Source organism: Bos taurus, chromosome 11 (assembly GCF_002263795.3).
Source record: "Bos taurus isolate L1 Dominette 01449 registration number 42190680 breed Hereford chromosome 11, ARS-UCD2.0, whole genome shotgun sequence".
Taxonomy (NCBI): Eukaryota; Metazoa; Chordata; class Mammalia; order Artiodactyla; family Bovidae; genus Bos; species Bos taurus.
The window spans coordinates 15,370,595-15,396,313 of record NC_037338.1 but is presented as its reverse complement, the minus strand read 5'-3'; the positions used below and the strand labels follow the sequence as shown (position 1 = coordinate 15,396,313).

At 43.3% G+C, this 25,719-nt stretch overlaps 1 pseudogene; it reads left to right on the top strand.

Annotated features, from left to right (window-relative positions):
- The first annotated feature begins 9,054 nt into the window (after positions 1-9,054).
- LOC781061 (large ribosomal subunit protein eL6-like) lies at positions 9,055-9,942 on the top strand (annotated as a pseudogene).
- The last annotated feature ends 15,777 nt before the right edge of the window (positions 9,943-25,719 follow it).

Sequence of the window (25,719 nt, the reverse complement as noted above, 5' to 3'; positions counted from 1 at the left end):
GATGTGGTGTGAAATAGAGTGTTGGTGGCATACCACTCCCTGGTTCCGGGGGTCCCCAGGCCATTCACAAACGTGCCCCATTGGAGACTGGTTATGAGCCCTATGTCTGTCCCTCTGTCCACGCTAGCCAGACTGGGGTTTCCATTCTCACAGTCCTAATATATCACAGCCTCTTAAAAACAGGTGGACTTTGGAGAGGAGAACTGACACAACCCTCTGTCTCCAGGCAAGAGCATCCTTAAAATAACAAATGTGGCTACCACACTTAAGACTCTCCATGGAAAGAAATTCCACTTTTTATTTCATAGCATTTAAATTATGTGTTTCCTTATTTGTTTCTTATCCACCATGTCTTTCAAACTTCGTGTCTAGAATGGAGCCCTGATTCTATATCACCTGCGGTCACCAGGTAGGCCCAGGAAGCACCACTGAAACCTGACAGGCCCTTGTTTGCATGGATCATGGAGGGTGAATCTGTTTCTCGGTTCCAATCCACAGAACTCTCAGGGTTTTCCCTTAGAAAATGCTCTTACTCAGTGCCTACACTGCCCAAGATAGAACCCCATGGGAGTCGGGCAATAAAATCATCTCATTGGCTGACAATAGAAAACAAGCACTGTTTGCATCATCAACCTTCTTTTACTTAAACACGCCGATTTCATTGTCCTATGGCTTTCCTCCCAGTACATTTAAACATTCTGCGTAAGACCTAATCCTTCCTCTCTTTTCATGCTGGTTTTCTTCCATCTTCTTGGAATCTCTTTGGATACTTTAATCTTTCTCAAAATGTAGAGTCCAAATCCCAAAATGATGTGTGGTGAGGGTTTGGGCAGTGGCAAGGGGAGTGGGAAGGTATTTTTCAACTTCTGAATGTCAGGCCATTAATACATCCAAGGATCAAGTTTGAGTTTAAAATAACATGGTGACCTTTCCCTCTATTCCCCTAGGACTTTCTGAGTCAAAGCATGTGCCCCTGCAACCCCTGATAATCTCCCAGGAGAATAAGTCCCAACCTGTTCTCAGCCATGATTTCTTATCCAACATAGCACTCAGGTCTATTGCTATGACAAGGGATTGGGCTAGGACATTCCACTGGGGTCCCGCTTAAAGCCCAGGGCTCCTCTGGGGCTTTTGATTTTTGAGGAGATGTTCTGGGAACTTCTGACAGATTCCTCATTCTTTGGGGACTAGCTAGAGTTGGAATAGAGCTGTTCATGTAGCTATGATCTCAGGAACATTAATTCATAATTTCCATTCTGCAGAGCACTTTTGATCCATCTTTGAGTATCCTTTCTGTGCCAAGATCAGGCCCTTTCCTGCTTCAGGGAAGGAAGGTGTGGGCACATGAAAGAGAGGCAGGTCTCCACAATCTTCCCATCAGCTGCACCCCTCCTGGTTTCTTCCACCCATGGGAGTGAGGAGGTGCTCAGCTGTCTAGAAGCTAAAGATGGTTCAGCCACGAAGGCTGGAAGTAGCCTTTGGTGTAGGCAGCAACCTGATAATTATAGGACCTACTTTTGGTAAATTCGGTCAGCTGAGAATCAGGGATAGTTTGTTTGGTCCAACAAGCTACTAGCAGGTTAAAAACGCCTGGGGCATGTGTGTATTTGACAGCCTTTAACAACCCTACAACAACAAACCCTTTTAGGGACAGGAAAGAAAAGAATCATGTGAACAGTGACACTCTCAAACTCCCCAAACATTTCTAGTCTAGAAAGACTAGAAGAAATGCAGTTTATTTTAAGGACTTTGTCAATGACTGTTTAAAAAAAAGTAATCCATTGATTTCCCACTTGGATTATTTATCTAAAGAGCCCTTGGGTAGGATGGGTGTGAGACCATCAGCAGCACAGTAGCCGGGAAGACTGTGTGGGATGCCGAGCCCTGGGAATTGAGAAATCCTTCTCCTTCCTCGCTCTGACCTCTGCTACTGCTGCTGCCAAGGTCTAGGAAACTTCATCATTTATTATGTGAGTTTTCTGTAGGTGGAAACACTTTGGAGGAAAATTTTCCACACCCAGAAAGTCATTAACCTTGAGTCTCTAACATGGCACATTCTCCTGCCCTTACTTTATGCACTGAAAGCCTATTGTCAAGGGTGTTCATTTTGGATACAGTGGGACCAAGGAGGCACAGGGAGTCCCCCCACCCTCCCCGTGGCTCTGGTCCCTGGGGTGGGGAAGATGCTAACATGCAAACTTAAGAGTTTCTTAAGTGCGGCTGCAAGTGGCAGGCTCTGCGTCTCTTGAGGGGTGGGACGGAGGTGAGGGGTGGGATGGAGGTGAGGGGTGGGACGGAGGTGAGGGGTGGGACGGAGGTGAGGGGTGGGACGGAGGTGAGGGATGGGCTCCCTTTTTGGTGTCCTCTGTGCTTCCACAGGCAGGAGTTTGGCTCAGGCTCCGAAAGGTTTCTACCCTTCTCTCCGTCATGCTGACAATGAGTCACTTACATAAGCAAATCAAGAGGGATTTTTAAAAATGAAAATTTCTTAGTTCTCATGACAAAAGCTAGAGCATGTTTATCTCGGGAAAATTCAAATAAAAAGCAGACACCCAGAATTCCCTCATCTTAAAGAAATCACCATTCACACCTACTGAGGCATATCCTTCCCACACTTCACCTATGGAAGGATAATGATACAAGTAATAACTCACCAAGGGTGCTGGTATTGGGCTACGTGGTTTACACCATCAGGCCACATAATCTGCACAAGTCTACCGGGCACTCCACTGTGTCCCAGCATGAGGCATGGGCAGGGGGGCACTCCGGAGCCAGACCACCCAGATGCTGAACCCACTCTACCACCCACAAGCTGTGTGACCTCTAGCAAGTTGGTTAGCACTCTGTGCCTCCAGGCCCTCACGTGTAGAATGTGGGCAATAATGGTGGGCATTGGATGGGTTGTCCAGAGGATTAAGTGAGTCAACACATGTGAAGCATGTCAACATATGTTATTGCTTGCTACCTGCGAGTGCCCAGCATCCCCTTTTTAGAGATATGGGAACATGTTCAGAGCAGTCAGGGACTTGGTGAAGGTTCCACAAAGATCAGGTGACAAAGTCAAGCACCCAACTGAAATCTCTTCTGAGTCTGGGTTCTTGATGATACAATATACTTGCATGTGTGTGAGAGAGAGAGAAGAGATCTCTCTTACTGAACTCTCTACTGTGAATGTTTTTGGAGTATAATAAATACTCCGGCGCCTGCATGTGCCCTGAACCTCATCTTGGTCAGCAGATAGAATCATGGGGAGCTGGCAAAGGCCTGCCTTCATGCAGAGCTGAGCTGCTCAAGCTGGAACTGCATGGGAATGCCCTGGGCTCTTGTTAACACACAGGCTCTGAGTCAGGCAGGTGGGGTGGGGTCTGCGACTGCATTCCTAACATTCCAAGTAAGACCAGTGCAGCCGGGAACCACAATGCCGCATTGACCAGTGAATCTGCTTTCTCTTGCCCCTTCCTGCAGCTGCCTCTTTTGTTTACACAAGCTGCCTCCAGTCTCCCCTCACATCCCGAGTCTGAAATTCTGGTTCCATCTACATTGCTCTGCACAGCACCAGAGCTCCCGAGGCCAGTTCCTTGGCTGGGCCCACTGGGGAGGGCTGAGTCCCAGAATCCCCATCAACAGCCTCAGCCTGAGGGGGTACTCTACAGACACTGCTGGGACTGCTGCTGACCCCGGAGGTCTGAAACACTTCCCGGGTACCCTCATGTTTATGGATTCCAAAGAAAACACATTTTCACCATGGAGCCAAGCACTGGGGGTGGCAGGGGGCACGGGGGCTGTGGGAGGCACCTGGTGAAGGGGTCAGCTACCTGCAGGCCAGGCCTGTCCATTTGAGAACTCTGCAGCCTGGAAGCCCTCTCATGCCCATAGTAATATGAATCATGACCCTTCCAAGTTTAACATCCAGGGCCACCCAGAAGTCCATCCCTCGGACAGGACTATCAGGACATAAAGAGGAAGTGACATCTGACACCCTCTGTGGAACTTCCAGTCATGGTCAGCGAGTGAGAGCCATGCTGAGAAGCATGTGGCGATCCAGAGTGTTTGCTCACGTGAGTGGAACAACCCCAGGTGCCCAAACACCGGACAGAAAGGAAAATTCTGTGTTGAAAAGGTCTCGCTCTATGATTTTTCCATGACGTCACCAGCTTTTCATTCAGTTGTTTTTTGCAGCAGGGACCAGGTAGGCGTCCACAAAACCAGAAGTGTGCAAAGTGAAGCCCTAGGCATTAGGACTTTTTCTTCCTCAGGACACATTCTGTTTCCACAGCAGGCAGTACCTGTGGGGCTGGTTGAGTCTGCCACTGTTTTCACCAGTTCAGAACTAGCTCCCTCTCTACTGGGGATTTTTCCATGGTGACATAATCTCTAGGCTTCCCACTAGCACAGTATACTCACAGCTACCTCAGTTAGAAAAAGTGAACTGTGGAAATTCCCATGGCCTTGGCCAAGACCTGAATGGAGGTTTTTTAAACTTCCGGATTCTCTTCTTTCCATGCCAGCCACAGGCAGGCTTCCCTGGCACAACATGACATTCCCTTCAAAATATAATGCCCCAGACTGGAGCCCCCGTCAGTCTGCCTACTTAGGCCCTGAACCTAGCAGGAGGTGGCACCATGTACAAAAATAAGCAGGGCAAGAAGGTCACTGGTCACCCTGCAGGGTTGGCAAGGCCTGCCAGTGTTGGGAAGCTTCCTGTTATCAGATATCTGAGAACAGGGTCAGGTCTGGTACCCCCCGCCCCTGTGGTCAGGACACTGACTCAGAACCAGACTCTGAATGCTCTAAACGCTGGGCAGTGCCAGCCAGAGCAGGGACAGCACAGTCAGGAATTTAAAGTGGACTCCATGTCAGGTACGGCCCTCCGGGCCATGTGGCCTCTCAGAGCCACCGTTTCTTTAAAATGGAGATAATGCTCCTGCCCTACCTACTCTCCTGGGATTATATGGATAGGAGGGTAACATATTTAAAAGTGACTTGAAAGCTATAAAGTATTATTTCATGCATAAAATCTGAGTTTATTGTGAAGATTAAATGGGAACATTACACACACACACACACACACACACACACACACACACACACACTGGTGTTTAACAACTGGCTTTCTAGAAAGGGAAATACCAGTTACTTTTTACCATTTACCTATTTCCATGGTGTAAATAATGCCTCCGTGGCTGACTTCAAAGTATCAATGTGATGTCACTGCACATCAAGGGTCAAGAAACGCGCATAACTGATTCTTGTAAGCCGAGCTGCGCCAGCACATCACTGTTTACTTATTTTACCTTTTCTTATGTGAGGCCCTTAGTGCTGGGGCCTGCAAAAAAGGGGCCCTGACCTCCTGCTCATTCTTCATTCACTTGGTGGCAGCCCTGCCCTGTCTGCTGGGTCAGAAATGCTCCGAAGTTCCGGGGAGACTGATTTGACTGGGAAGCCGGCTGCCACACCTCAGGAGCTGGGATCACGTCCCAGTTTTGTTCATATCCCCAGTTCCAGAGAATGAGATGGTGGGATGGCATCACCAACTCAATGGACATGAGTTTGGGCAAACTCCGGGAGATAGTGAAGGACAGCGAAGCCTGGCATGCTGCGGTCCATGGGGTCGCTAAGAGTTGGGACATGACTGAGCGACTGAACAACCACCACCAGTTCCAGGACAGGGACGGACCCACTGGATGCTTCCCCAAGGTAGAAGCTCATAATGAATTATAACTAAAACAATCCAGAAAGGGGTCAGACCCACAGAGCTGTGAGAGGAGCAGACCCTTGCCGGCTGCGTCTTCACCGCTGGGTTTCCTCTGTGTGGGTCCCTGCTGATCCATGCTTCTTTAGGTGCCACCCACAAGCCCCCAAACCCACCCCTCATCTCACTTCTGCTGCTTCCCCTGCAGGCTTCAGGTGCCTGCATCCATTCTCTCTTCTCCTGGAGTCCTGGGGTCCCCCTGTTTCTCCCTGTACTGAGAGCCATAAGGCCAGATGCTTCACACTCAGACAAGGAATGGAGGCAGGCCTGCCCGTCTTGACTGCCTTCTGCCCAGCCACTCAGTCCCTCAGCCCCTGAAGGGAATAAGGGGACCCCCTCCTTCTTGTACATGTACCACTTCCTTCTCTTGTGTACATAAACCCCAAAACTTCCTTCTCTCTCAAAAAAAAGTAAGTATTAGCTAAATAAAGAGAAACAAGTCATGGGGACAGGATGAAAGGAAGGGAGGAGCTGAAGGCATTCCAGGTGAATTAATTACTTCAGGAAAGACCTGAAGTAGTTGGTGCTTCCTTGGCCTGAGAACAATAGCAAAAGAAGACTGATGTGTAAGCCAGAACTATTCACATCTCCATCCGTCACTAAAGATACGTCCCACCCATTTTTATGTTCTCCTTCAATCCCGTGTGCCAACATAAACTACCATCTCCTCTGGCTGTCTCAAGGTAACCTGGAGAAAAACGGGATGGTGGAATTCTCCAAGAACAGAACAAAAGTTTCCACATCACCTGTTTTAGATACAAATAAAATGGCTAAATTGTCTCAATTCCAACAGAAGAGGGATAACTCTTGCACTTACCAAGAAAAGAGAGTAGCCTGCCTGTAACCACGGTCACTGTAGAAAAATCCAGCCTTCAACGCTACATCAATGATCCTGATGTCTGAGTTCCTGAGCTGAAAGTTAACTGTTCTTCTTAATACACTCTGAACACATGTGACTCCCTGCTTTAAGGCAAATGAGGGAGAGAATTAGCATTAATTAAGCACCCAATAGAGCCTTCATGAAGACTCTGTGCTCAGCACAGAATACCATCTGTGCACACGCCATGAAGTATACTTTTTACTCCATTTTAGAGATGACATAAACACACAATGGAACTTAGGAAAGGGGCCCAGGGACACACAATAACTAAGCAAAGACTCAAAAGTACCCCCCGACTGCAGCCCTGGACACATGTTCCAGATTTAGTTACTGTTGTCGCCTTACTGTAGGTTGTCCAGAATGAATCCCAGGTGCGGTGTCATCAAGACCACGAAAGGAGGCAAGCCCCGCTCCTTTTCCTTCCCTGCAACTGCTCTTCATGGAAGCCAAGCACGAGGAGAGAGAGGATGAGGAGGAGACTTAAGGTGGGGGGTATCAGAGACCAGATAGAAATTCTGAAGCTCACAGCTATCAGGTCTTCCGGTTTATGGGCTCAAGACACTGAGAGGAATGATGTTAGCTCTTTTTTTAAAGAGTAGAGGCAAGAAATGATTGTCTAAATGAAAATGGAAGGTTCCTCTACTGGCAATTCATCACACAGTCCTTGGATTGCATGTGCCCATTAATCAGCCCCTCACCTGACCCCCATTATGAGTGTCACCTGACCTCTGCCCCCACCACCCCCAGTTAAGGTCCTGGACGGAAGGGAGTGTGTCTCATTCATCTTAGAACCCTTAGGACCTGTCAGACAGGGTTGTTGGCATAGAGTGAGTGTTAAAAAAACAAGTCTGTTGAATTGGACTTGTTTTTTCCACCTTTGTTCCCAGAGTAACCTTCTGGCATCTTTTAACTGCCTTCTCTAGACCGTGTCCCCTCCTCCACTCTTGCTTGTGACCCCGTGCATATCAGGATTTCAGCGCTCACAGAATTGCAGGAGGAGAATCTGTCATGTTCTGAGTCAGGCTGTACATCCTTTAAGAACAGTTTATTACTGAGTTTTGTACCCTCAGCACCTAGCATGATGCCTGACACACAGGAAATGCTTATTAAACATCCATTAAGTCAGATTGACTTTGGCAAAGGTTGGTGAAAAGGTGAGTCTCTAACATCTGAAATCTTTAAATATGGTCTCTGGAACCTTGAGCAGATAATCCAAGGAGGACAGGGTCAGGTCAAACTAGTTATCAAACACAGTTTGAACACAGTGTGGAGAGCTTCGTTCCTAACAGTAGGATTTGTGTATTTTTAGGAGTTGAGAATCCTTTCAGAGCATCATGAATTTAAACCATTCTGGAATCGCCTGTGAATAAACCAGGGGAATGAATGGCTATTTAGCTTGATAAACACAGCCTGACCATGAGAAAAGCAATCCAAATGGGCAGTGGCGTTGTAGACACATGACTAGGCTGCTTCCAGTTCTCCTGCCCAAATCCCAGCATGACACAAAACCGATGTTGGGGTGTCCATTTCTTTACTGCAGCACTTCTTAGAAACTTGAATCATCTAATATCCATGGGGATACTTCCTGAGGGACAGTACACACCTTGGTTTCCAAACTCCTCTGGCCATAGAGTACTTCTTTAGTAGAAACTTTTTCCCCACCCTCTGGATGTCTGCACCCCCATATGGATCTGCCCTTCATTACATTCAGTTCCACAAACACCAGTAAGCCCTCCTCACTGAGCCTGAGGTGGTATTGCAGGTGTGGGAAGGGCTACACAGAGAATGCCCTTGGGGAGCATTTGGTCTCATGTGGGAGAGAGAAGGCAGAATCAGAGAAGAGGCAGAGCTCAAGCCAGGAAGAAGGTCAGCACAGGACAGGTTTCCAAGCAAGGCCAAAAGTTGTGTGGGGGCAGAAAGCGGGAGACAGAGCAATTGGTTTGGGGTGGTCATGGGATCCGGGAGACACTCTATGGAAGAGGTGGGCTTTCCCCTGGCAGACAGGAGATGGTGAGGGGAGGGAAGTGTGCCACCGAGGGCAGGAGAGAAGACATACATGGGGAGGCAGGGCAGGGAGTGGTGTAATGGGGAGAAAGCCTGGAAAGGTGGTTTGAGTCACATGACAAATGCCACACCAGGAGTCTGTATTTCATGGGGAACTATGGAAGGTCTTTACATGGGGGGATGACATAACTAGAGCCACATTTTAGACCACAGAGGCTGGGTGATGTTTAGCTTATACCATCCGTTAGTCCACATACAACTCTCTAGGAGCTGACTGATTCCAACGTAGGATGAGACACGGTGAGAACACACCGAGCTTCATGTGTGTGTCAGTCTTCGATCTTGGAAGTGGCGGTGGAAAGGTTTTCCAAAGAAGATCTATTTTGTAATTATTAGCGAATATTAAAGATTCATGTATGGCTCTTTCCCATCTTGCAAGATGGCGGGTGAAAAGGCTGAGAAGCCAGATACTAAGAAGCCAAGAAGGCCAATGCTGGTGACAAGGCTAAAAAGGTGAAGAAGGTTAAGAAGGGGAAGCCCCACTGCAGCCGAACCCCTGTCCTGGTCAGAGGAATTGGCAGATATTCCCAATCAGCTATGTACTCCAACAGGCCTGGTACACGAGGAAGTATTCAGCAGCTAAATCCAAGGTCGAAAAGAAAAAGGTTAGGGTTCTTGCTACTGTCACAAAACCAGTTGGTGGCAACAAGAATGGAGGTACCTGCGTGGTCAAACTTTGCCAAATGCCTAGGTGTTACCCTACTGAAGACGTGCCTTGAAAGCTGTTGAGTCACGGCGAAAAACCCTTCAGTAAGCATGTGAGGAAGCTGCTGCCAGCAGCACTCGCGGGACCATTCTGATCATCCTCACTGGGCACTGGGGGCAAGAGGGTCGTTTTCCTGAAGCAGCTGGGCCATGGCTTGCTACCTGTGACTGGGCCTATGTCCCTCAATTGAGTTCCTCTGCATAGAACACACCAGTAATTTGTCATTGCCACCTCCACCAAAATCAGTATCAGTGGTGTGAAAACCCCAGAACGTCTCCCTGACGCTTACTTCAAGAAGCAGCAGCTGCATAAGCCCAGACGCCAGAAGGCTGAGATCTTTGACACAGAGAGATACGAGATCACAGAGCAGCACAAGGCTGATCAGAAAGCTGGGGACTCAAATTCTGCAAAGAAGCAAAGCTGTCCCTCGGCTCCAGGGTGACATCTGCTCTGTGCTTGCTCTCACAAATGCAATTTATCCTCACAAAGTAGTGTTCTGAACTTCTTGCAGAGAACCTAATTAAGTAACTTGTCCATTAAAAAAAAAAAAAGATTCATGTATGGAAAGAAAGATTGACAGGTGAAGTCTACTATTCATCATCTGTTGCTATTTAACAGACTCCTAGGATAAACTTAGCAACTTAAAGCCCACATTTACCATCTCACAGTTTTTGTGAGATAGGCGTCCAGGGCCAGCTGAGCCAGATCCTGGACTTCAGGGTCTCTCACCAAACTGATACCAAGGCATCAGCCAACACTTGGGTTTCATCTGAAGGCTCAGCTGAGGAAGGACCTGCTTCCAAGAGCCAGTGTTTGTTGGCAGTATTCAGTGTCTTGAAGGTTGGTGGACTGAAGGGCCACCTCACGTCCTTGCCTCCCTCAGGGCCTGGCTTTTCACAAGACCCGAGGCCACCCTCAGTCCTTGGCCTGAGTCTCTCCCACACGCAGGCCTATTGTGTCAAAGCTAGCAAGGGAGAAAGTCAGCTTGTAAGACTTAACCTAATCAGGGAAGTGACATGGAGCTGTCTATATCTCACCAACTTCCAAGAACAGGCTAAACTTATGAGAAACTCAGAATTTTTTTTTTTTTAAGAGTTCATTTTAAAAAATTCTTCTCTAGCTTCTTTTTAAAGAATGTTTATTTATTTATTGTATCAGGTCTTTTTCTTTTATTTTTAATTGAAGGATAATTGCTTTATGATATTGTGTTGGTTTCTGCCATACAATCACATGTTTTAATAATTATATTCCAAATGATCCTACAGAACTTGGGATCAGTGTGGGAAGCAATGTCTTTTGGGGGAATGGTTCAGCCAAGGATAAATAACTCTGTGTCAATCACTTTTCCACCATTTTTGCAAGTTAGAACCCTATTGTAAGAAGAGTCTTGGAGCAGGGCAAGTGGTCCGCCTTACCTCAGTGAGCCCCTCTCCCCTGCCAGCTGTGACTCTGTCCTTATGATGAAGCTCAGCCAGTCTGCTTTCATTCAAGTCAGACTCACACAAGTGCTGGGAAAGAACTCTTTTGTTCTGTGCAGATGAAATAAGATACTCTTCCTTCTGTCTGGTCTGGTTCATACCCCTTCCTAGGATGGCCTCCTTCTCTTAAAGGTACCAGCCACATTCCTGAAGATGAGAAACCAAATGTTGTTAGGCCTGATTTGTGATTCTTAGAGGAAGAAGGAAAGACAGGGAGGGTTTTTCTGAATGCACATAACAGAGAAGGACCATAGCATTGGCTGGGTCAGGAGATGGCCAATAAAATCGTGTCTTTGACCTGTAGGTCACAAGTTTATTTAAGGTTGACCCTGAGAAATTCCTTTGAAATAAGTATTTTTGGAATTCTTCAGAAAAGCTTCAAATCTTGGGGTTATCTTTTTCTTTCTGTTTTGGTAGTGCACTAAGTTTTGATTTATTATTCCCAATAAACTTATGGGTAAGATTTCACCTTAATTTGTTCAAAAACCATCCAGCCACACATAAATGCTCTCCCTACAAGTGGTAGCATGGGGATCCTGCCAAATATGACCATCAGGATTCCTATTACAACTTCAAGGGAAATGGCTACCCCTCCCAGAGCGGTGGAGTGGAGGGTCTCAAGGTCTTGCTATTCAACTTGGCCATTATAGACATCAACAGGGGCTTTTTCCATCAGACTATAGAACCCAGAGGAAATGCCACAGGATATTAAACATGTCAACACCATGCTTTTCAAGAAGAAATGTGAGAAGCTGGCTTTGGTCACCAAGATGGTCACACTCTATCAATGAGTCAAAGCTGGTCAGAGTCCCTCAGGTTAGTTCCCCGCTGTTGATCCAGACAGCAATGTGGAAAGCACAGCATGTAAACCATGTTAAACAAAAGAAAAACAGAGAATTTAGAGTATACTGTCAAATTATCCACATTTTAGTGTTAGGGAAAAACCACCTGAGAGCTGTAAAATGTTTTCTTTTAAGGTGTTTAATGGGCTGGAGAGAGTGGATGGAGAGTTAAAGTTATATGGGGTTAAGTTTGGGCTTGTGATGCTAAATTTCACCTCAAAAAGAAGCATGCTTTCTCAGAAGTCAATTTTATGATTTCCAAGGAAAAGAAAATCAGGTCTCCTTAAAAAGAAGGAAAAGCCAAAGAAGTAGAAAAGCGCAAAGTTCTGGAGGGGAAAGTGGACACTCAGATTCACATTCAGCATAGAAACTATAGTTTCTAATATTTCAAAGCTTTTTACTATGAATAATAACACACATTCAGAAAAAAAGGATAGAACAAAAGTGGGTAATTCAATGATTTGGCAAAAGAACCATGTTAACCATGACCTAAGTTAATACTGCCAACTCCCCAGCTCTTCATACCCCTCCCAGCCATCACCCTGTGCACCCAGAGAATAACCACGGTCCACTCTTTTGTGCTAATCACTTCCTCAATTTCCTTTAAAGTTCTGACACTCATGCATGCATGAAGAAGTATAATTTCAGCTACTTTTTGAACTTCATATATATGGAAACAGGCAGCATGAATTTTTTTTCATGTCTGGCTTCCTTTGCTCAATATAATGTTTGAAAGAGTAGCTCATGTTGTTGGAATTTTTTTTTGATGTTGTATTTTGGATAATAACCCCTTATTAGATATATCATTTGCAAATCTGCATTTTTGAGTTTTTATTGTGAATTCATATTCCTTAGAACCTTATTGGAATAATGCATTGAGGTCTGTGTTTAAAGTGAAAGTCGCTCAGTCATGTCCGACTCTTTGCAGCCCATGAAATTCTCTAGGGCTCTAGAATACTGGAATGGGTGGCCTTTCCCTTCTCCAGGGGATCTTCCCAACCCAGGGGTCAAACCCAGGTCTCCCACACTGCAGGTGGATTCTGTACCAGCTGAGCCCTCCAAAGAGGTTTATTTTATTTATTTATCTGGTGGCACATCAACTTGGGTGGGCCAGATATAATTTCTGTCTTTAGGCCACACAGCGGGTATAAATATCAATATAAAAGCAGCCTTACTGTTGGGAATTTTCGGAGAAGGGATTTTTCATTTCCCCCGTAACCAAGAGTCAAGTCTGAGGTAGTTAAGTACCCCATCAATGTTCCTCTATATAGTGGGTTTTATTGTAGCAGTTGTTACACTTTTCATGGAGGATGGTCCTGGATACAGAGGTTCCCTGAGCCAACCTTACTCTGATGGATCCTAGGTTTTACCTCATGTCTCCAAGCATGCTCCGCCCAGTAATACTTAAGTTTACCCCATAGGAATTAGTAGATACTTTCCACGCACATAGCACCTTTAGCATTTATTGACCTGATTCATGCTGTATAACCAGCAAGAATTTACCTATTTTCCCACCAATTCAGCTGTCCCTTTAAAAGGTAATTTTCTTTCTTTCTTCTTTTAGCCATGCTGCATAGCATGTGGGATCTTAGTTCCCCAACTCAGGGATCAAACCCACACCCCTTGTAATGGAAATGCAGAGTCTCAACCACTGGACCACCAGGGAGGTCCCTAAAAGAAAATTTTTAATAAATGTCTTATCCAGTATATTTAGTTCTTTTAAAAATGGGTTTCTCTGGAAAGCCTTCCTCAATGATCAGTGCAAAGAAATAGAGGAAAACAATAGAATGGGAAAGACTAGGGATCTCTTCAAGAAAATTAGATACCAAGGGAACATTTCATGCAAAGATGGGCTCAATGAAGGACAGAAATGGCAGGGACCTAACAGAAACAGAAGATATTAAGGAAAGGTGGCAAGAATACACAGAACTGTACAAAAAAAGATCTTCATGACCCAGATGATCATGATGGTGTGATCACTCACCTAAAGCCAGACATCCTGGAACGTAAAGTCAAGTGGGCCTTAGAAAGCATCACTACAAACAAAGCCAGTGGAGGCGACAGAGTTCCAGCTGAGCTATTTCAAATCCTAAAAGATGATGCTGTGAAAGTGCTGCACTCAATATGCCAGCACATTTGGAAAACTCTGCTGTGGCCACAGGACTGGAAAAGGTCCGTTTTCATTCCAATCCCTAAAAAAGGCAATGCCAAAGAATGCTCAAACTACCGCACAATTGCACTCATCTCACATGCTAGTAAAGTAATGCTCAAAATTCTCCAAGCCAGGTTTCAACAATACGTGAACTGTGAACTTGCAGATGTTCAAGCTGGTTTTAGAAAAGGCAGAGGAACCAGAGATCAAATTGCCAACATTCGCTGGATCATTGAAAAAGCAAGAGAGTTCCAGAAAAACATCTATTTCTGCTTTACTGACTATACCAAAACCTTCAACTGTGTAGATCACAATAAACTGGAAACTTCTTCAAGAGATGGGAATACTAGACCACCTTGACCTGCCTCTTGAGAAATCTGTATGCAGGTCAGGAAGCAACAATTAGAACTGGACATGGAACAACAGACTGGTTCCAAATAAGAAAAGGAGTATGTCAAGGTTGTATATTATCACCCTGCTTATTTAACTTATATGCAGAGTACATCATGAGAAATGCTGGGCTGGATGAAGCACAAGCTGGAATCAAGACTGTCAGGAGAAATATCAATAACCTCAGATTTGCAGATGACACCACCCTTATGGCAGAAATTGAAGAAGAACTAAAGAGGCTCTTGATGAAAGTGAAAGAGGAGAGTGAAAAAGTTGGCTTAAAACTTAACATTCACAAAACCAAGATAATGGCATCCTGTCCCATCACTTCATGGCACATAGATGGGGAAACAGTGGAAACAGTGACAGACTTTCTTTTTTTGCGCTCCAAAATCACTGCAGATGGTGACTGCAGCCATGAAATTAAAAGATACTTACTCCTTGGAAGGAAAGTTATGATCAACCTAAACAGCATATTAAAAAGCAGAGATAATACTTTGCCAACAAAGGTCCGTCTAGTCAAGGCTATGGTTTTTCCAGTGGTCATGTATGGATGAGAGCTGGACTATAAAGAAAGCTGAGAGCCAAAGAATTGATGCTTTTGAATTGTGGTGTTGGAGAAGACTCTGAGAGTCCCTTGGACTACAAGGAGATCCAATCAGTCCATCCTAAAGGAGATCAGTCCTGAATATTCATTGGAAGGACTGATATTGAAGCTGAAACTCCAATACTTCGGCCCACCTGATGCAAAGAACTGACTCATTTGAAAAGACCCTGATGCTGGGAAAGATTGAAAGCAGGAGGAGAAGGGGATGATAGAGGATGAGATGGTTGGATGGCATCACCAACTCAATGGACATGAGTTTGGGTAAACTCTGGGAGTTGGTGATGGACAGGGAAGTCTGGTGTGCTGCAGTCCATGGGGTTGCAAAGAGTCGGACACAACTGAGCAACTGAACTGAACTGGATGTCTAATCAATGAGACTGTTAGCAATTGACATTGATATTTATTTTACTGTACTTTGTTCCAAATGTACTTTACTGTTATAGTAATGAATAATGCTGCTGCTGCTGCTGCTAAGTCGCTTCAGTCATGTCCGACTCTGTGGGATCCCAGAGACGGCTGCCCACCAGGCTTCCCCATCCCTGGGATTCTCCAGGCAAGAACACTGGAGTGGGTTGCCATTTCCTTCTCCAATGCCTGAAAGTGAAAAGTGAAAGTGAAGTCACTCAGTCATGTCTGACTCTTAGCAACCTTATGGACTGCAGCCTACCAGGCTCCTCCCTCTGTCCATGGGATTTTCCAGGCAAGAACAGTAGATAATTATTAATACTAGTAATACTAAATAATTATTCATAATAGAAGTAACAATATTTTATACAGAGAAAGACCTTTACCATTCAGTGGTTTGCAATTAATCTTTATCAGCAGTCTGTTACAAACCAATATAGGAATTCTTTTCATTTTCTAAAGATTAATTATGTTCAGCAATTTCCAAATACAGGTATCAGAATCACCTTTGGAGCTTTTTAAAAAAAAAAAAAAAAAAAAAAAACAACATTTGCTCCAGCCTAGGGGATCTAAATCTCCAAGATTTGAATCTAGGATTTTTGTTTTCTGTAAAATTCTTTAGATGGTTCTGATTCACAGCCCTGGTTAAAAATTCATCATGGTTTTAACAAACCCACTAGACAACTCACTGAACACAGCTAGGGCTTGAATCCAAGAATTCTGACTCTAATATTTCTCCCTTCCCCTCTCTGAACTGATTTTGAAACTAATTGAGAGACTGATGCCAGACTCAGACAGATGGAAATCAAAATCTCAACTTTATTATTTCTATGTGTCATCACATTTGGGCCTCCTGATATTTCTCCTGAATTTTAGCTCTTGGAGAAGAAGATTTTAGAACTACAGACCAGATCCATTCTCACCATCCTTTTAGGGAGGGGAGTGCTATCTCTCAGACAAGCCTGGGCCTTGACTTTTTGTGTCTCCATTGAGAGTAGAGGTGGGAAGAGAACGTACCCTCTCTTTTGGAAGAAAAGTAAGAAAGGGAAGGGGCGAGAGGCAGAAGGACGGCTGAACTTGTCTAGTTCCTTAAGTCATTACTGCACTGAAATAAATGCGGAGTGCAGAGATACTAAATTATGCCTCCTATTCTTTTCCTTCCGAGCACGTGGAACAGAAATTCTCTTTCTTCTAAGGAAAACTAAGGACATGTGAATAAGTGTTCCTTCCAACAGCTCCTACATCTGACGCCATTTACCCCGTCAGTATCTCCCTCAAAACCAACCAAGAGGGGCCTCTGCCCTGGCCTTTCACTTTGATGGGCCCTTCTCCATTGCTCCCACATACACCCCTCACTCATGGGACCAAGGAGACATGTCCATCCAGAGCCTGTACTACCCCCCACCTTCTAGGACATGCTCAGATACCTGAGACCCCAAAGTCTCCTGCCCAAACGCACAAAGCCTGCATCACAGGGCTGTGTAGACCTCTTGTCCAGGCCCATATTCCTAAGGGTAGGGCAGCCTCTGGTCTGTGCACCCCTAGGTCTGTGTAGATCGCAACAAACTGTGGAAAATTCTTAAAGAGATGGGAATAAGACCACTTAACCTGCCTCCTGAGAAACCTGTATGCAAGTCAAGAAGCAACAGTTTGAACTGGACGTGGAACAGCAGACTGGTTCAAAATCGGGAAAGGAGTATATCAAGGCTGTATATTGTCACCCTGCTTATTTATCTTATACACAGAGTACATCATGTGAAATGCTGGGCTGGATGAATCACAAGCTGGAATCAAGACTGAAGGAGAAATATCAACAACCTCAGATATGCAGATGATACCACTCTAACGGCAGAAAGTGAAGAAGAACTAAAGAGCCTCTTGATGAAGGTGAAAGAGGAGAGTGAAAAAGCTGGTTGAAAACTTAACATTCAAAAAACTAAGATAATGGCATCCAGCCCCATCACTTCATGGCAAATAGATGGGGGAAAAGTGGAAAAGGTATCAGATTTTATTTTCTTGGGCTCCAAAATTATCGCAGTGACTACAGCCACAAAATTAAAAGATGCTTGCTCTTTGGAAGAAAAGCTATGACAAAACTAGACAGCGTTTTAAAAAGCAGAAACATCACTTTGTTGACAAAGGTCTATATAGTCAAAGCTATGGTGTTTTCCAGTAGTCATGTACAGATGTGAGAGGTGGACCATGAGGAAGGCTGAGTGCTAAAGAATTGATACTTTCAAACTGTGGTGCTGGATAAGATTCTTGAGAGTCCCTTGGATGCCAAGGCAATCAAACCAGTCAATTCTAAAGAAAATCAACCCTCATTGGAAGAATTGATGCTGAAGCTCCAATACTTTGGCCACAGAGCTGACTCATTGGAAAAGATCCTTGCTGGGAAAGACCGAAGGCAGAGGAGAAGGGGGCAACAGAGGATGAGATGGTTGGATGGTATCACCGACTCAATGGACATGAGTTTGAGCAAACTCCAGGAGATAGTGAAGGGAAGCCTGGCATGCTGCAGGTCAGGCACTTGCAAAGAGTCAGACACAACTTAGCAACTGAACAACAACTTCTGAAGTGTAGCACTGTAAGGCTTTGTGATAGATCTCAGAGTTGTGCTGGGGTGAGCACACCTATGCACATAAGGGCCTTGCAGAGCAGGGAGCACTGAGGGAGGGCGAGCTCTCCCATGCGCCACCCTCTTCTGGCCTGGAATTCTGAGGTTCTGAATATTCTAAGTTAAAATATACCCTGACATTGTAAGTCAAACTAGTCTTCAATTTTTAAAAATGTTCTTACAGAATTAATATTAAAATGACTATGCTACCTAAGGCAATTTACAGATTCAATACTACCCCTATCAAATTACCAGTGGCATTTTTCACAGAATTAGAACAAATCATTTTTTTTTTTTGTTTCATACATGATATTATACATGTTTCAATGCCATTCTCCCAAATCTTCCCACCCTCTCCCTCTCCCACAGAGTCCATAAGACTGTTCTATACATCAGTGTCTCTTTTGCTGTCTCGTACACAGGGTTATTGTTACCATCTTTCTAAATTCTATATATATGCATTAGTATACTGTATTGGTGTTTTTCTTTCTGGCTTACTTCACTCTGTATAATAGGCTCCAGTTTCATCCATCTCATTAGAACTGATTCAAATGTATTCTTTTTAACAGCTGAGTAATACTCCATTGTGTATATGTACCACAGCTTTCTTATCCATTCATCTGCTGATGGGCATCTAGGTTGCTTCCATGTCCTGGCTATTATAAACAGTGCTGCGATGAACATTGGGGTACACGTGTCTCTTTCATTTCTGGTTTCCTCAGTGTGTATGCCCAGCAGTGGGATTGCTGGATCATAAGGCAGTTCTATTTCCAGTTTTTTAAGGAATCTCCACACTGTTCTCCATAGTGGCTGTACTAGTTTGCATTCCCACCAACAGTGTAAGAGGGTTCCCTTTTCTCCACACCCTCTCCAGCATTTATTGCTTGTAGACTTTTGGATCGCAGCCATTTTGACTGGCGTGAAATAGTACCTCATAGTGGTTTTAATTTGCATTTCTCTGATAATGAGTGATGTTGAGCATCTTTTCATGTGTTTGTTAGCCAACTGTATGTCTTCTTTGCAGAAATGTCTGTTTAGTTCTTTGGCCCATTTTTTGATTGGGTCATTTATTTTTCTGGAGTTGAGCTGTAGGAGTTGCTTGTATATTTTGAGATTAGTTGTTTGTCAGTTGCTTCATTTGCTATTATTTTCTCCCATTCTGAAGGCTGCCTTTTCACCTTGCTAATAGTTTCCTTTGTTGTGCAGAAGCTTTTAAGTTTAATTAGGTCCCATTTGTTTATTTTTGCTTTTATTTCCAATATTCTGGGAGGTGGGTCATAGAGGATCCTGCTTTGATGTATGTCGGAGAGTGTTTTGCCTATGTTCTCCTCTAGGAGTTTTATAGTTTCTGGTCTTACGTTTAGATCTTTAATCCATTTTGAGTTTATTTTTGTGTATGGTGTTAGAAAGTGTTCTAGTTTCATTCTTTTACAAGTGGTTGTCCAGTTTTCCCAGCACCACTTGTTAAAGAGATTGTCTTTTCTCCATTGTATATTCTTGCCTCCTTTGTCAAAGATAAGGTGTCCATAGGTGCGTGGATTTATCTCTGGGCTTTCTATTTTGTTCCATTGATCTATATTTCTGTCTTTGTGACAGTACCATACTGTCTTGATGACTGTGGCTTTGTAGTAGAGCCTGAAGTCAGGTAGGTTGATTCTTTCAGGTCTATTCTTCTTTCTCAAGATAACTTTGGCTATTCGAGGTTTTTTGTATTTCCATACAAATTGTGAAATTATTTGTTCTAGCTCTGTGAAGAATACCGTTGGTAGCTTGATAGGGATTGCATTGAATCTGTAAATTGCTTTGGGTAGTATACTCATTTCCACTATATTGATTCTTCTGATCCATGAACATGGTATATTTCTCCATCTATTAGTGTCCTCTTTGATTTCTTTCACCAGTGTTTTATAGTTTTCTATATATAGGTCTTTGGTTTCTTTAGGTAGATATATTCCTAAGTATTTTATTCTTTTCGTTGCAATGGTGAATGGAATTGTTTCCTTAATTTCTCTATTTTCTCATTATTAGTGTATAGGAATGCAAGGGATTTCTGTGTGATTTTATATCCTGCAACTTTACTATATTCATTGATTAGTTCTAGTAATTTTCTGGTGGAGTCCTTAGGGTTTTCTATGTAGAGGATCATGTCATCTGCAAATAGTGAGTTTTACTTCTTCTTTTCCAATTTGGATTCCTTTTATTTCTTTTTCTGCTCTGATTGCTGTGGCCAGAACTTCCAAAACTATGTTGAATAGTAATGGTGAGAGTGGGAACCCTTGTCTTGTTCCTGACTTTAGAGGAAATGCTTTCAATTTTTCACCATTGAGGATAATGTTTGCTGTGGGCTTGTCATATATAGCTTTTATTATGTTGAGGTATTTTCCTTCTCTTCCTGCTTTCTGGAGAGTTTTTATCATAAATGGATGTTGAATTTTGTCAAAGGCTTTCTCTGCATCTATAGAGATAATCATATGGTTTTTATTTTTCAATTTGTTAATGTGGTATATTACATTGATTGATTTGCAGATATTGAGGAATCCTTGCATCCCTGGGATAAAGCCCACTTGGTCATGATGTATGATCTTTTTAATGTGTTGTTGGATTCTGATTGCTAGAATTTTGTTAAGGATTTTTGCATCTATGTTCATCAGTGATATTGGCCTGTAGTTTTCTTTTTTTGTGGGATCTTTGTCAGGTTTTGGTATTGGGGTGATGATGGCCTTATAGAATGAGTTTGGAAGTTTATCTTCCTCTGCAATTTTCTGGAAGAGTTTGAGCAGGATAGGTGTTAGCTCTTTTCTAAATTTTTGGTAGAATTCAGCTGTGAAGCCGTCTGGACCTGGGCTTTTGTTTGCTGGAAGATTTTTGATTACAGTTTCAATTTCCATGCTTGTGATGGGTCTGTTAAGATTTTCTATTTCTTCCTGGTCCAGTTTTGGAAAGTTGTACTTTTCTAAGAATTTGTCCATTTCTTCCACATTGTCTATTTTATTGGCATATAATTGTTGATAGTAGTCTCTTATGATCCTTTGTATTTCCATGTTGTCTGTTGTGATCTCTCCATTTTCATTTCTAATTTTATTGATTTGATTTTTCTCCCTTTGTTTCTTGATGAGTTTGGCTAATGGTTTGTCAATTTTATTTATCCTTTCAAAGAACCAGCTTTTGGCTTTGTTGATTTTTGCTATGGACTCTTTTTTCTTTTGCATTTATTTCTGCCCTAATTTTTAAGATTTCTTTCCTTCTACTAACCCTGGGGTTCTTCATTTCTTCCTTTTCTAGTTGCTTTAGGTGTAGAGTTAGGGTATTTATTTGACTTTTTTCTTGTTTCTTGAGGTATGCCTGTATTGCTATGAACTTTCCCCTTAGGACGGCTTTTACAGTGTCCCACAGGTTTTGGGTTGTTGTGTTTTCATTTTCATTCATTTCTATGCAAATTTTGATTTCTTTTTTGATTTCTTCTGTGATTTGTTGGTTATTCAGCAGCGTGTTGTTCAGCCTCCATATGTTGGAATTTTTAATAGTTTTTCCTCCTGTAATTGAGATCTAATCTTACCGCATTGTGGTCAGAAAAGATGCTTGGAATGATTTCAATTTTTTTGAATTTACCAAGGCTAGATTTATGGCCCAGGATGTGATCTATCCTGGAGAAGGTTCCACGTGCGCTTGAGAAAAAGGTGAAATTCATTGTTTCAGGATGAAATGTCCTATAGATATCAATTAGGTCTAACTGGTCTATTGTATCGTTTAACGTTTGTGTTTCCTTGTTAATTTTCTGTTTAGTTGATCTATCCATAGGTGTGAGTGGGGTATTAAAGTCTCCCGCTATTATTGTGTTATTCTTAATTTCTCCTTTCATACTTGTTAGCATTTGTCTTACATATTGCGGTGCTCCCGTGTTGGGTGCATATATATTTATGATTGTTACATCTTCTTCTTGGATTGAACCTTTGATCATTATGTAGTGACCGTCTTTGTCTCTTTTCACAGCCTTTGTTTTAAAGTCTATTTTATCTGATATGAGTATTGCTACTCCTGCTTTCTTTTGGTCCCTATTTGCATGGAAAATCTTTTTCCAGCCCTTCACTTTCAGTCTGTATGTGTCCCCTGTTTTGAGGTGGGTCTCTTGTAGACAACATATGTAGGGGTCTTGTTTTTGTATCCATTCAGCCAGTCTTTGTCTTTTGGTTGGGGCATTCAACCCGTTTACATTTAAGGTAATTACTGATAAGTATGATCCCGTTGCCATTTACTTTATTGTTTTGGGTTCGAATGTATACACCGTTTTTGTGTTTCCTGTCTAGAGAAGATCCTTTAGTATTTGTTGGAGAGCTGGTTTGGTGGTGCTAAATTCTCTCAGCTTTTGCTTGTCTGAGAAGCTTTTGATTTCTCCTTCATACTTGAATGAGATCTTTGCTGGGTACAATAATCTGGGCTGTAGGTTATTTTCTTTCATCACTTTAAGTATGTCTTGCCATTCCCTCCTGGCTTTAAGAGTTTCTATTGAAATATCAGCTGTTATCCTTATGGGAATTCCCTTGTGTGTTATTTGTTGTTTTTCCCTTGCTGCTTTTAATATTTGTTGTGTTTGATTTGTGTTAATTTGATTAATATGTGTCTTGGGATGTTTCACCTTGGGTTTATCCTGTTTGGAACTCTCTGGGTTTCTTGGACTTGGGTGATTATTTCCTTCCCCATTTTAGGGAAGTTTTCAACTATTATCTCCTCAAGTATTTTCTCATGGTCTTTCTTTTTGTCTTCTTCTTCTGGGAGCCCTATGATTCGAATGTTGTAGCGTTTAATATTGTCCTGGAGGTCTCTGAGATTGTTCTCATTTCTTTTGTTTTTCTTTTATCCTCTCTGATTCATTTATTTCTAACATTCTATCTTCTAATTCGCTAATCCTATCTTCTGCCTCTGTTATTCTACTATTTGTTGCCTCCAGAGTGTTTTTAATTTAATTTATTGCATTATTCATTATATATTGACTCGTTTTTATTTCTTCTAGGTCCTTGTTAAACCTTTCTTGCATCTTCTCAATCCTTGTCTCCAGGCTATTTATCTGTGATTCCATTTTGATTTCAAGATTTTAGATCAATTTCACTATCATTATTCAGAATTCTTTATCAGGTAGATTCCCTATCTCTTCCTCTTTTGTTTGGTTTGGTGGGCATTTATCCTGTTCCTTTATCTGCTGGATATTCCTCTGTCTCTTCATCTTGTTTAAATTGCTGAGTTTGGGGTGTCCTCTCTGTATTCTGGCAGTTTGTGGAGTTCTCTTTATTGTGGCGTTTCCTCACTGTGTGTGGGTTTGTACAGGTGGCTTGTCAAGGTTTCCTGGTTAGGGAAGCTTGTGTCGGTGTTCTGGTGGGTGGAGCTGGATTTCTTTTCTCTGGAGTGCAATGAAGTGTCCAGTAATGAGTTATGAGATGTCTATGGTTTGGGGGTGACTTTGGGTAGCCTGTATCTTGGAGCTCAGGGCTGTGTTCCTTTGTTGCTGGAGAATTTGCTTGGTATGTCTTGCCCTGGAACTTGTTGGCCCTTGTGTGGTGCTTGGTTTCAGTGTAGGTATACAGGAGTTTGATGAGCTCCTGTCAATTAATGTTCCTTGGAGTCAGGAGTTCCCTGGAGTCAGGGTTTGGACTTAAGCCTCCTGCTTCCAGTTATCGGTCTTATTTTTACAGTAGTTTCAAAACTTCTCCTTCTATACAGCACCATTGATAAAACATCTACATTAAAGATGAAAAGTTTCTCTACCGTGAGGGTCACCGGGAGAGGTTCACAGCGTTACATGGACAAGAGAAGAGGGAGGAGGGAGTTAGAGGTGACCCGAATGAGATAAGGTGGAATCAAGAGGAGGGAGTGGGCTAGCCAGTAATCACTTCCTTATGTGCACTCCACAACTGGATCGCTCAGAGATGTTCACAGAGTTATACAGAGAAGAGAAGAAGGCAGAAGGTGACAGAGGTGGCCAGGAGGATAAAAGGGGGGAATGAAAAGGAGGGAGACAGATCCAGCCAGTAATCAGTTCCCTAAGTGTTCTCCACCGTCTGGAACACACAGAAGTTCACAGAGTTGGGTAGAGTAGAGAGGGGTTAGGGAGGAGACACAGGCGACCTGGTGGAGAAAAAGGAGAGTTCAAAGGGAGAGAGAGCAGTCAAGCCAGTAATCTCGCTCCCTAGTGAAAAATGGGTACTGAAGATTGGGTTCTTAAAGGTACAATATTGGTAACAAATACATAAAAGCAAAAATTAAAAATCTAGAGTAGAGTTTGGAATTTCAAAAATACAATGTTAAAAAAAAGAAGAAGAAAAAGAAAGAGAAAAACAAACAAACAAAAACAAAGTTGCAAAAATTATAAAGAAAATACAGGTACAAAATTGATAACAAATACCAAAAAGCATAAATTAAAAATCTAGAGTAGAGTTTGGAATTTCAGATATACAATGTTATATTAAAGAAGAAGAGAAAGAAACAGAGAGAAAAAAAAAAGTCACAGAAATTATAAAAAAAAACTATAGGTGCAAAATTGATAACAAATACCAAAAAGCTAAAATTAAAAATCTAGAGTAGAGTTTGGAATTTCAAAAATACAATGTTAAAGAAAAGAAAAAAAAAAAAAAAACCAAGGTCAAAAAAAATTATAAAAAATATATATATGAAGTTTGCTTAAAAAAAAGGGTCTTTTTTTTTGCAAAGTAATAGGTTATAAAAGTGAAAATTAAAGGAATAATAGAGGAGCTAAAATTAAAAAAAAAAGAAAGAAAGAAAGAATGATCGTAAAAATATATCTAGGACTTTCTCTGGTTTTGTTGTGAGTATTGTGGATTCAGTTCATTTTCGGCTAGTTCCTTGGTCCGACTTATATTGCTCAAGATCTATAGGCCCCTTTCTATGCAGTTGGTACTAACCACAGGGTTTTAATCTATTGCCTGTAGCTTCCAAGGCAGTTCCCTCTGTTACAGCTTCTTCTGTTTGCTGGTCTCTTCCATGTCTGGTTTCCACTGACACAAAGGGGACGGTGGAGGACACTTTTTTTTTTTTTTTTGTAGGCTCACTTGTTCAGTCGCGCTGTGGGGAGGGAGGGAGGGAGGGAGGGATGCTGCAAACAAATAACACTGGCGTCTGCCCCCGCTCAGGGCGCATGTAGCCTCCCTGCCCACACTGCTCAGGTTCTAGGTTGCTCCGCTGGGACCCATCCGTGGCTGGCCCTGGGCTGCCTGCATCTCCCAGGTCCAAGCTGCTCAGGTTCAGGCACTCGGGTAGTCCTCAGAGGCCCAGACTCGGTTGGGCCTGCGTTTGGTGCCCTTCCCAGGTCCGAGCAGCTCAGGTGATGAGGTGTTTGGCGAGCGCGATTGCTGCGACTTATCGCCTCCCCGCCGCTCGGTTATCTAGGTGTACAACCGGTGCACCTTCTCAGGCAGATGTTGACCGTCCAGACCCCCAAGAACTTTTAGTTAGCAAAGAAGCCTGCTTACAGTTTTATAGATAATGTCTCTCTGGGGCCAAGATTGCCCCCTTCTGGCTCTGGCTGCCTGTCACCGGAGGGGGATAGTCTGCAGCCGGCTATCTCTGTTCAGTTCTTTGTTCTGTGCACGGGCCTGGCGGTGTCTTAGGTTAGGGCTGGCTTTTTGCGTGGTAGATATCCCACAGTCTGGTTTGCTAGCCCAAATTATTTCGCTCAGATAGCGCTCAGGGTATTCAGGCCAGTTCCTTACTCTATGCGATGCAGCCCGTGCTGTGCCTCCCTGCCCAGCCCCCGCTTGCTAGTGGCGTGTGCAGGTGTCTGCGCTGCTTCTCCGCTGGGGGAGTTACTGTAGGGCTCG